Below are 12,057 nucleotides of genomic sequence, written 5' to 3' on the forward strand. Positions count from 1 at the left end.
CAGATGTGATGGGATGGAGAATGAATTAATACAAATTAGGCAAAGGCTATTTACACACTGTAAAATGTTTCTGTTAATTTACACCCAAATTTCAACATGATGAACCTGTTATTTTCAATAACTGTGCCTTACTGTAATTTTTAAGGGAATATATGTTTAATAACACCTCATTTTTGTTATTTAACACCTTAACACTCATAATCTCTTTGGCGGAGTATAATATCATGTTCATACAGTATTTTTTGCATTCTGGGAAGAAGCTCTAAGCAGAAGAAGGCTCCAACGAACACACGAGGAGTGAACAGACTCAAATGGTTTGAGGTGAACAGACTCAAGTGGTTTGAGGTGAACAGACTTGTATGGTTTGAGGTGAACAGACTTGTATGGTTTGAGGTGAACAGACTCAAGTGGTTTGAAATGAACAGACTCAAGTGGTTTGAGGTGAACAGACTTAAGTGGTTTGAGGTGAATAGACTCATGTGGTTTAAGATGAACAGACTTATATGGTTTGAGGTGAACAGACTCATGTGGTTTAAGATGAACAGACTCAAATGGTTTGAGGTGAACAGACTCAAGTTGTTTGAGCTGAACAGACTCATGTGATTTAAGATGAACAGACTTATATGGTTTGAGGTGAACACATCACCACCTCCTCTGTCAGCGACCTGACATGACACACACAAAAAGGGACAAAACAAAACAACTAAACAACTAAACAACTAAACAACTAAACAAAGGCCCTGAACTCTTCCAAATAGGCCCACTACCATATCCTGGTTCAAATATCAATGCATGCTATTCTTACCAGTGTATAATTAGAAGTGGATGCTATTTACCTGGTGTTTATATCAAGGATAAGGCTATCTGCACCCCTGGTACAATTAGCAGTGTATGGTATTTGTTCCCTGGTGCAATTAGAGGTGAATGCTATTCGTACCCCAGTGCATACATCAATGTGTTCTATTAATACCCCATCAGGTACAAATTATAAATGTATGCTATTTGCACCCCTGTGCATGTTGTTACATCACAGGATGTGAATAGCTCAACGGTGTGGCCTAGGGCTAGGCTACTGGGGGTACTCTGGCACCAATATCTGATTATGCCCCCTGTGGTTGCCCAGGGAAAGCCCCGCATAAGCTATACCCCTCTTGACCAGCAATATCACACAGGTCAGTACACCGAGTAATAGGACAGAGACATAGCTCAGGTAAATACAAACACTGAATACTGGTGACGAGGCCACAGTGTACAATCAATAGTACTAACTGGGGCTTAATGATGGATCACGGCTAACCAAATTCCTAAGGGAAATATCCTAAAGATGACACCCAACTGTTCTGCATCTACAAACAAAAAAGGAGAGGTTGAGCAGAAAAGCACAGTACAATTAGCCTGACGAGCCAGACCCACATCAAGATGTAGGGTCTGGACACTCACCGTAGACAGGGCTCAATCGGAGGGGTGGGATAAACAGTTGTCTTTCAAATTCCCTCCCCGCAATAGGATAACGCTAAACGAATCATCTTCTTGTTTTCAAGTAGCAGGATGCGTAACCTTCCCTCTCCACGCAATAGGATAACGCTAAGCGAATCACCTTCTTGTTTTCAAATAACAGGATGCGTTACCGTCGCAACTTCTGGTCGCATGTCAGTCACCATTATGTTAAGCCCTGTGATTGGATCGCTGGTGCTGGGGGTTCTCAGCTCCCTGGCTCAACGGAGCGTTGCTAGACCGCCCCGCCAGCCAAATTACATTTGCTGCCGCTAGGGGCGTCTAGATTTCTAGGCTACAGTACAATTAGAACAGTGTCATGTATTTACCTTAGTTCACATTAATAACGAGGAGACAGGCAAGGTGTGATTCTGGTTTGTTTACTTAATTAACTGAACTGGGCAAGATACAGGAAGTCAGCCCCGAGGGCATTATGGGGGTACGGTAACCACATAAGCACAAACATAATAAAAGGCAAACCCGGTTTAATACCTAACATTTCCTCCCCCCATATTCTGTAAGATTAGCCCCCCAAAGACAAAGATAAGTTAACCTATAACGTATAACACAACCCATACGTTTTTAACAAAAAAGGATATGACATTCCGTCAGCGAGGAAGCAGCTACAAGTCCAGACGGTCAGGAGGCCGTCGCTCGCGCGTGGGGTACCGGTGAGAATGGTGGTTCACCGGAGACGGCGACGGCGGCGGCGGCGCTGCTTCCGCTGTCTGTGGGGGCTCGGGGACCTGATCCGTAGCGTTGTCCTCCTGAAGTGTAGCCGGCAGGGTGTCCGAGGCAGCCAGGCCCTCCGCAGGGTCTGTCTGGCCGATGATGTCGGGTGCAGGAGAGCCCATTGGCTCCGAAGCGGGGCCCTTGCGGGCCAACAGTTGGTCAGTGTGACGACGCCACACAGCATCATTGTTTGTGCGTACTTGGTATGACAGCGGACCAGTAATGGCCACTATCACTGCTGGCACCCACCTGGGCCCCCTTAGGTAATTGCGAGCTAGGACAGGGTCTCCTATGTGAAAAGACCGTGGTGTGCCTGACCTACGTCGGCTCTGCTCTTGTTGACTGCTCTGAACAATTTGGCCCCTGGACGGAGGGCGTATGCAGTCCAGTTGGGTGCGCAGCGCTCTTTTTAGGAGGAGCTCAGCAGGAGACGCTTTAGTGGTGCTGTGTGGTGTGTTCCTGTAAGTCAGCAGGAAACTGTGCAGTCGCTGATGAAGGGAGCCTTGGGACACGGATGCCTTGAGGCTGTGCTTTAAGGTTTGCACAAATCTCTCAGCCAGTCCATTTGTGGACGGGTGGTAGGGTGCTGACTTAATATGTTGAATTCCATTCATTTTGAGGAAAGCCTCCATCTCTTCGGAGACAAGCTGGGGCCCGTTGTCACTCACCAGCTGTTCTGGTATTCCGTACCGACTGAACATTTCCTCCAGTCGCTCTATGGTTTTCCCGGTGGTTGTAGACCTCATGATGGCCACATCTGGCCATTTGCTGTGCGCGTCCACCACCACCAAAAACATTCTGTCCTCGAATGGCCCAGCAAAGTCAATGTGTATACGCTGCCACGGCTCCGCCGGCCATTCCCATGGGTGGACTGGCGCTGGTTGTGGTGCGTTTCGCCCGGGCTGGCAGGTGGTGCAACGGCCCGCCTTGTCCTCAATCTGCTTGTCTAGCCCCGGCCACCAGAAATAGCTGCGAGCCAGCTCCTTCATGCGCACTATGCCACAGTGTCCGACGTGGAGTTGTTTCAGCAGGGGGCTCTGCAGAGAGGGGGGTATGACGACCCTTCTGCCCCACAGCAGACAACCAGACTGTACAGAAAGTTCTTGTTGCCTGGTCAAGTATGGTTTGCTGTCAGCTGTGTTTGAGATTCTCCTGCCTTTCGTGATGGCCTCCATTACTGCCGATAACACCGGGTCGTTCCGTGTGGCATGTCTCACTTGTTTTGCGGTGACAGGGGTGTCGCTCACCTGCTGGAAGTAGAATATGTCATTTTGTCGTGTCATTGGCCTCGCCACAGGGAGCGGTAGGCGGGAGAGGCCATCCGCATTACCGTGTAGTTCCGATCGCCGGTACTTTATGTCGTAGTCGTGGCCTGAGAGCAGCAGGGCCCATCTCTGCATTCTGCTTGCGGCCAACGGTGGAATGCCCGCATGTGGTCCCAGCAAGGCTGTTAGCGGTTTGTGGTCGGTCAGCAGCGTAAATCTCCTTCCGAAAAGGTACTGATGGAATTTTCTAATCCCGAACACGATGCCGAGAGCCTCCCGCTCGATCTGCGCATAGTTACATTCAGCCTTGTTGAGGGTCTTAGAGGCGAAAGCAATGGGTTTGTCTGTGCCATCCGGCATGATGTGTGAGACAACTGCGCCAACCCCATAGGGGGACGCGTCACATGCTAACTGTAGTGGCAGTGCTGGGTCGAAGTGGGTCAGCACCTCTGAGTTTAGCAGGGCTTTCTTTGAGCTGGCGAAAGCTAATTGGCAAGTCTCTGACCACTCCCATTTCTTACCTTGCCTCAGCAGCTCGTGGAGGGGCTTCAATAAGGTGGAGAGATTGGGAATGAACCGGCCATAATAGTTCAGGAGCCCCAGGTAAGAGCGTAGCTGGTTGACATTTTGTGGTGCTGGGGCTTCCAAAATGGCTTTGGTCTTGGAGGGGGCCTTGTGTAGACCCTTGCCGTCAATCACATGACCTAGATATTCAATGGAGGACTGGAAAAACTCACATTTTTCCTTTCGAACTTTCAGTCCATATTCCCTCAGCCTCTGTAGTGTCATGTCCAGGTTGTGGAGGTGGTCGGCGTTGTCCCTTCCCGTTATGAGGATATCGTCCAAGTAGCACTGCACCCCCGGAAGCCCCGCCAGAATCTGATCCATTGCCTTTTGGAAAAGTGCAGGGGCCGATGTGATCCCAAAGGCTAAACGGCGGTACCGAAAAAGGCCCTTGAGCGTGCTGACTGTCAGTAGCTCTCTGGACTCGGGGTCTACAGGCATCTGTAGGTAAGCCTGGTTCAGGTCAATTTTACTGAACTGTTTGCCATTTGCTAGACCCGCGAACAGGTCTTCGATGAGGGGCAGCGGGTAGTGTTCATTTTGCAAGGCTGGGTTAACAGTCACTTTGAAATCGCCGCATATTCGTAGGCTACCATTTTTCTTAAAGACGGGCACGATTGGGGTAGCCCAGTCACTGATAGCCACAGGCTCGAGCACCCCGCTATTCACCAGATTGTCCAGCTCTTTTTCAACTTTTGGACGCAGTGCGTACGGGACTGGCCTTGCCTTAATGAATCGGGGAGTGCTGCCTGGTTTTATGGTCAGCTTTGCAGTGATACCTTTCATGTGCCCGAGTCCATCCGTGAAGAGTTCGCCGTGTCTCTTTAAGACAGCTTCCAGAGCTGTTTCCCCTTGACTCAGCATGCGGACGGTAGGCCAGTCAATCCGCACTTTATCCATCCATGCACGGCCTAGCAGGGACGGGTAATTGCCTCGAACAACATATAAGGGAAGCTTTACACATTGTCCATTTAGCTCCACCTTGACCTTGACCAGGCCTTTGACCGCCACTGTCTCCCCAGTGTAGGTCTTCAGCACCACTCGAGCTCGTTGGATTGGTAAGTGGTGTAAGTGTTCTTTATACACTGTCTCTGAAACCAGTGATACTGCTGCCCCAGTGTCAATTTCCATCCGCACCGGATTACCCTCCAGCAAGGGTGTTGTCCAGTAGCTGTCAGACCCTCCAGGCAGCGAAAGAATGTGGAGGGGCAATTCATCGTCAGTGGATTCGCTGGCACTATTTTCCTTTTCCATCACATGTACTTTTTTCTTATGTGTAGCAGCTCTCTTGTATTTGTAAGTGTTTTTCTGTGTAGACGGAGTCCCCTTTTTCTTGCCACGACAGGCCTTTTCAACGTGACCTTTTTTTCCACAGGCATGGCAGTCCAAGTCTTTACACCAGCACTCTGCTGCCGAATGCCCCGGTTGGCCACAGCGATAGCATGGTCTCGTTGGCGAGCTGTCCTCTCCACCAGCAATCTTCAGCACTTTAGCCGTGGATGCACTCAGCTGCTGTGCCTCTTTGGCAGCCAATTCCATCGACACGCTGACTTCAATTGCTTTGGTCAGAGTTAATTTGTCCACAGTCAGCAGTTTTCTCTGTGCAGCTTCGCTGCGCAGTCCACAGACCAGCCGGTCGCGAATTGCATCTTTAAGCGTGTCCTCGGTGAATTCACAGTGCTCTGCTAATTTCCTGAGCGCAGCTACAAACATAGTCACTGTCTCACCCTCCTCCTGATTACGTTTATAAAATCTGAAACGTTCAGCGATCATCAACGGCTTGGGCGAGAAATGTTCACCTAGTGTTTGAACAATATTGTCATATGTAAACTCTCCTGGCTTCTTGGGCTGTATCAGAGCGCGGAAAACATTAAAAGTCTTTGCGCCCATTACTGTAAGGAAGGTAGCTACCTTTTTCTCCGCGCTAATTCCATTTGCCAAGACGAAGAACTCAAAACGCTCTGTGTAGGCGCTCCATTGCTCCACCGTGTCATCAAACGGCCCAATGTTGCCCACAACACCAGCCATTGTAGAAGGACTTGCCTCGCGTTGTCCTTCCACCACTTGTCTGTGCACGGTCGGCACGGATGAACTTTCCTGTGTCGTATTGACGGTATTGCTCTCCGGTGGCACTAGCCGTGCCAAGCTTTCGGTGCTCCCCGCGCTTTCGTCGGCTGAGGTGCTGCTCATTCGGTAATAAAACAACCAACTACGCGAATAACTTGAAAAACAAAACGGCTATTTATAAGTACGAACACTACACGTGAGTTCAGACGCATCCTCGTCGCCAATTGTCATGTATTTACCTTAGTTCACATTAATAACGAGGAGACAGGCAAGGTGTGATTCTGGTTCGTTTACTTAATTAACTGAACTGGGCAAGATACAGGAAGTCAGCCCCGAGGGCATTATGGGGGTACGGTAACCACATAAGCACAAACATAATAAAAGGCAAACCCGGTTTAATACCTAACAAACAGCACATCAAACAAGTAAGAACCACCACAAGAGGGAGATAACCTCACCCAGAGCGGTAGATAAAACAGAGTGGCGACACTCCCATAGACCTCGATAGGAAAAAATGGCAGCGCTTTTTCCAGGCTATTTCCTCGTTATGGGGCTTTTGGAACTGTTTACAGCCAATCTCAATAGTCAATGAGTTAATTGATTACACCTTCCAGCATCAGAAGTACATCCCACTCTCCTGCGATTCAGCCATTCAGCACAGGTTTTTTTGGAACTTTTGATCGTGGCGGCAACATCAAAGAGTGTCGCAACTCTCTCTTTCTATGGCTCTGACCTCACCACCTTGCTCCCACCCAGCACAGACACAAATGATACAAAATCAAAAGCTGTTGACAGTAGGCTATTCATGGGTTTTCTCCGGACTCTTTCCACATGTGTACAGTACACAATCAAGCACCTAGATGATGAATGCAGACTGCATGGTGCTTGATTATACACCTGTGGATAGGGACCTGATGAAAACCATGAAAATCCCAAAAGCTGTTCAGGAGCTGATTTGTTTCTGGTGGAACGTTGCTGTAACTGCATCCGTGCGTCCGTGGAGTTGTGTTGCAACTGCATCATCTCACACAAAATCCTTTTACATCGTAACGTTCACATAGGTGCAACAACTACTGTAAGCGGGCCCGTGCAGACACAAGATGTACTACAGTACAGAGTGGTACAAAATATGACAGCCGCCCAGTTCTGCACACTCTCCGCAAAAATACTGTAAATCACGCTTGTCAATTTGTCTCCATCTCCTACTCCATCCCCTACTTTTGAGTTTGTAAATGAGCATGTGTATGTGTGCTTCTTTTTGTGTATGTGTGCTTCTGTGTGTGTGTGTGTATACGCTTGTGCGTGTGTGTTTATGTTTGTGTGTGTGTGTGAGTGCATGTGTGTGTGTGCGACTGTGCGTGCGTGTGTGTGCATGCCTGTGCGCATGCATGCGTGTGTGTATGCTTGTGTGTGTGTGTGTGTGTGTGTGTGTGTGTCTGTGTGTGTCTGTGTGTAATATATGGCCTCTATAAAGGAGAGGTGCAAACGCACACCAAAATCGAGGTACAGGCAACTGATATAAACTTGAGAGATGCCGCACACTCCGAGTTTCAACAGACTATTTATTATAAAAGCGGTAACGTTTCTGCCTACGGCCTTCTTCATAATATATGGCCTCTCCCATGAACAGAATTCCATCAAACTTGGCATGCATTCAGATTAATCATAATCCTACACTTCAAATTCCTTGCAGGTCAGCTAAAGATATCTGCGATTACAGTAATGCCTTGTTTTTCCCCTTTCATTTTTGACTAGGTGGCACTATACCTCAAATGAGTGGATATTTACGGTGGCCCTGAAGTGCAAAACACAACACAAATAAGACAACACAACACAAATAAGACAACACAACACAAAGAGAGAAATCACGGCCCCAAAGTGCACAACACAACACAAAAAGAGACAACACAACACAAAGAATAGAAAAAACGGCCTCGAAGTGCACAACACAACGGCAAATCACACAACACAACACAAAAAGAGACAACACAACACAAAAAGAGAAAACACGGCCCCGAAGTGCACAACACAACGGCAAATCACACAACACAACACAAAAAGAGACAACACAACACAAAAAGAGAAAACACAACGGCAAATCACACAACACAACACAAAAAGAGAAAACACAACGGCAAATCACACAACACAACACAAAAAGAGACAACACAACACAAATAAGACAACACAACACAATTAGAGAAACCTCGGCCCCGAAGTGCACAACACAACGGCAAATCACACAACACAACACAAAAAGAGACAACACAACGGCCACATGAATCGTCGCTGGGACACGTACTACACTATGTGGCCCGAAGGTACCTACCTCTTCCATTGTGTTGTCTCTTAATTGTGTTTAGTTGTCTCTTTTTGTGTTGTGTTGTGTGATTTGCCGTTGCGTTGTGCACTTCGGGGCCGAGGTTTCTCTAATTACAGTGCATGAAAATGCACTGTACTGTTCTTCCAAAACTTCTTCTTCTTATTATTATTCCGCTGATCAAATTCATTTTTTCTATTCAGCTTGAACCGTTTAACCTAGAAACTTCATTCAAACGTTGCAACGTAGGTCTTCAATAGGGGCATGCTGCTAAGTATTTTTCAACTTTGTAACTTTTATACTTTTTAAACTAAAAATTAAAAACTATTAAAAATTTCCCCATAGACTTAACATTGGCCTCTATGACATCACAGTCGGATCGTTAAGCAATTAGAATCTTATGCCAGGTGGCCAGCCCCACCTGCAGCAGCTCTCTCTCTCTCTCAGGCTTTAAGAATACAATCTCTCTGTGAAGACTACATATCCTGTTAACTGTTTCATGTTACGCCAGGTGGCCAGTCCAGGTGCAGCAGCTCTATCTCTCTCTCTCTCTCTCAGGCTTTAAACTGGCTCTCTTGAGACTACATTTTCTGTTCCCCTGTATCAACGGTATCAACATAAGTCTTCCTAATTCCATCCAACTTTCTATCCACTCATCTTCTTCAAACCATTCACTCATCCACCCATTCTAAACAGTCTGCCTATCAACATCAATTAGACAATCTACATTCAACTTTGAAACAATCTACTCTGTCTCAGGCCTGGCTCTCTTAAGACTAGCCAGTTAAATTGATTACACCTGTATCTGTATCCACTACTCTCTCAGTAGAGAGCTGTGTCTCTCCATTCTACAAGAATATAAGGCACATTCCATCCAACTTTCTATCCATTCATCTTCTTCAGACCATTCACTCATCCACCCATTAAACTGTTTATCAACATCCATTAAACTCTCTGTCTATCAACATTAATTAGACGATCTACATTCAACTTTTTAAAAATCTACTCCGTCTCAGGCTCAGGTATCTCTACACTCTGGCTCTCTTAAGACTAGCCAGTTAAATTGATTACACCTGTATCAACTACTCTCAGAGAGCTGTATCAGTGTCTCTCTTAACAAGAATATAAGGCACATTCCATCCAACCTTCTATCCATTCATCTTCTTCAGACCATTCACTCATCCACCCATTAAACTGTCAATCAATATCTATTAAACAATCTGCCTATCAACATCCATTAAACATTCTGTCTATCAACATTAATTAGACTATCTACATACAACTTTTAAAGTATTTACTGTGGGTGCCTCTCAAGCAGCGTTTATATGCCCTCCCTCGCTCCTCGCTCCTCAATGATCTACATAAAGAAAGATCAGTGAGGATCGAGGAGCGAGAGAGGCCGCGTAAACACTATATGAGAGGCACCTTCTGTCTCAGGCTTTAAGCATACAATCTCATTAAGACTACAGATCCTGTTTCACTACTTCCTCTATCCACAACTGTTTCAAAATAAAGGTCCTCACTGCAATAATACACTATTAAATCCTTTAACCATTGTAACTACTCAACTATTTAACTGTTCAACCATTCCAACTGTCAGTTATCAACTATGCCTCCAGTCAACTACACGGAAACTCCATGTACCTAGCAAACCAACATATCAACCATTAAAATTAAGCGTTTATGACCGTTTCCATAGCAACCAACATGATTATACTGCAGTAACTTCTTGTTTCCTGATAGTGGCCACCATGGATACCCTAGCAACAAATGTTTCAAAATAAAAGTCCTCACTAGCAAGTTAGCTAGTTAGCATGGTTAGCATAGTTAACATAGTTAGCATTTTTAGCATAACTGCAAAAAACATCAACTAAGTTAGCTAATCAACCTGGTTAGCATTGTTAGCAATTTTAGCATTGTTAGCATAGTTAGCATTTTTAGCATTATTGCTAGAAATCATCAGTTAAGTTAGCTAATCAACCTGGTTAGCATTGTTAGTTTAAGTTAGCATTGTTACCATAGTTAGCATTGCTAGCATAGTTAGCATAACTGCTAGAAATCATTAGCTAAGTTAGCTAATCAACCTGGTTAGCACTGTGAGCATAGTTAGCATAGTTAACATTTTTACCATTACTGCATGAAATCAGTAGCTAAGTTAACCAATCAACCTGGTTATCATTGTTGCCATAGTTAACATTTTAACATGAATAGTAATCATTAGTTAAGTTAGAACTGGGAATGTTTCAGCTTTAAACTGTCTACCTTCACACTATCAACTCTCTGTAAACTATGCAACCACCATGTTTACCCTAGCTACACCTTAGTAACCATATCTACATTATCTATCTATTTTTGCATTTCATGCACTGGTAATTCCTTGGAATTGCATTTCTAGTTATTATTATTCCGCTGATCAAATTCATTTTTTCTATTCAGCTTGAACCGTTTAACTTAGAAACTTCATTCAAACGTCGCAACGTAGGTCTTAAATAGGGGAAGGCTGCTAAGTATTTTTCAACTTTGTAACTTTTATACTTTTTAAACTATAAATTAAAAACTATTACAAATTTCCCCATAGACTTAACATTGGCCTCTATGACATCACAATCGGATCATTAAGCAATTAGAATCTTATGCCAGGTGGCCAGCCCCACCTGCAGCAGCCCTCTCTCTCTCAGGCTTTAAGCAGACAATCTCTCTGTGAAGACTACATATCCTGTTAACTGTTTCCTCTTTCCACAACTGTTTCAAAATAAAAGTCCTCACTGCAATAATACACTATTAAATCATTTAACCATTGAAACTACTCAACTATTTAACTGTTCAACCATTCCAACTGTCAGTTATCATCAACTATGCCTCCAGTCAACTACATGAGACCTCCATGCACCTAGCAACCAACATAGCAACCATCAAAATTAAGCGTTTATGACCGTTTCCATAGCAACCAACATGATTTTACTACAGTGACTTCTTTATTCCTGATAGTGGCAGCCATGGATACCCCATCAACAAATGTTTCAAAATAAAAGTCCTCAGTACCAAGTTAGCTAGTTAGCATGGTTAGCATAGTTAACATTGTTAGCATAGTTAGCATTTTTAACATAACTGCTAAAAATGATTAGCTAAGTTAGCTAATCAACCTGGTTAGCATTGTTAGCATAGTTAACATTGTTAGCATAACTGCTAAAAATGATTAGCTAAGTTAGCTAATCAACGTGGTTAGCATTGTTAGCATTGTTAGCATAGTTAACATTTTTAGCATTACTGCTAGAAATCATTAGCCAAGTAAACCAATCAACCTGGTTATCATTGTTAGCATAGTTAACATTTTAGAATACCTTTTAGAAATCATTAGTTAAGTTAGAACAGGAATGTTTAAGCTTTAAAATGTCTACCTAAACACTATCAACTCTCTTTAAACTATGCAACCACCATGTTTACCCTAGCTATACCTTAGTAGCCATATCTACATTATCTATCTATATTTTTTTTTGCATTTTCATGCACTGGTAATTCCTTGGAATTGCATTTCTAGTTGTGTTGTGTTGTCTTCTTTGTGTTGTGTTGTCTCTTTTTGTGTTGTGTTGTGTGATTTGCCGTTGTGTTTTCTCT

The sequence above is a fragment of the Sardina pilchardus genome, chromosome 6 (assembly GCF_963854185.1).
Source record: "Sardina pilchardus chromosome 6, fSarPil1.1, whole genome shotgun sequence".
NCBI lineage: Eukaryota > Metazoa > Chordata > Actinopteri > Clupeiformes > Clupeidae > Sardina > Sardina pilchardus.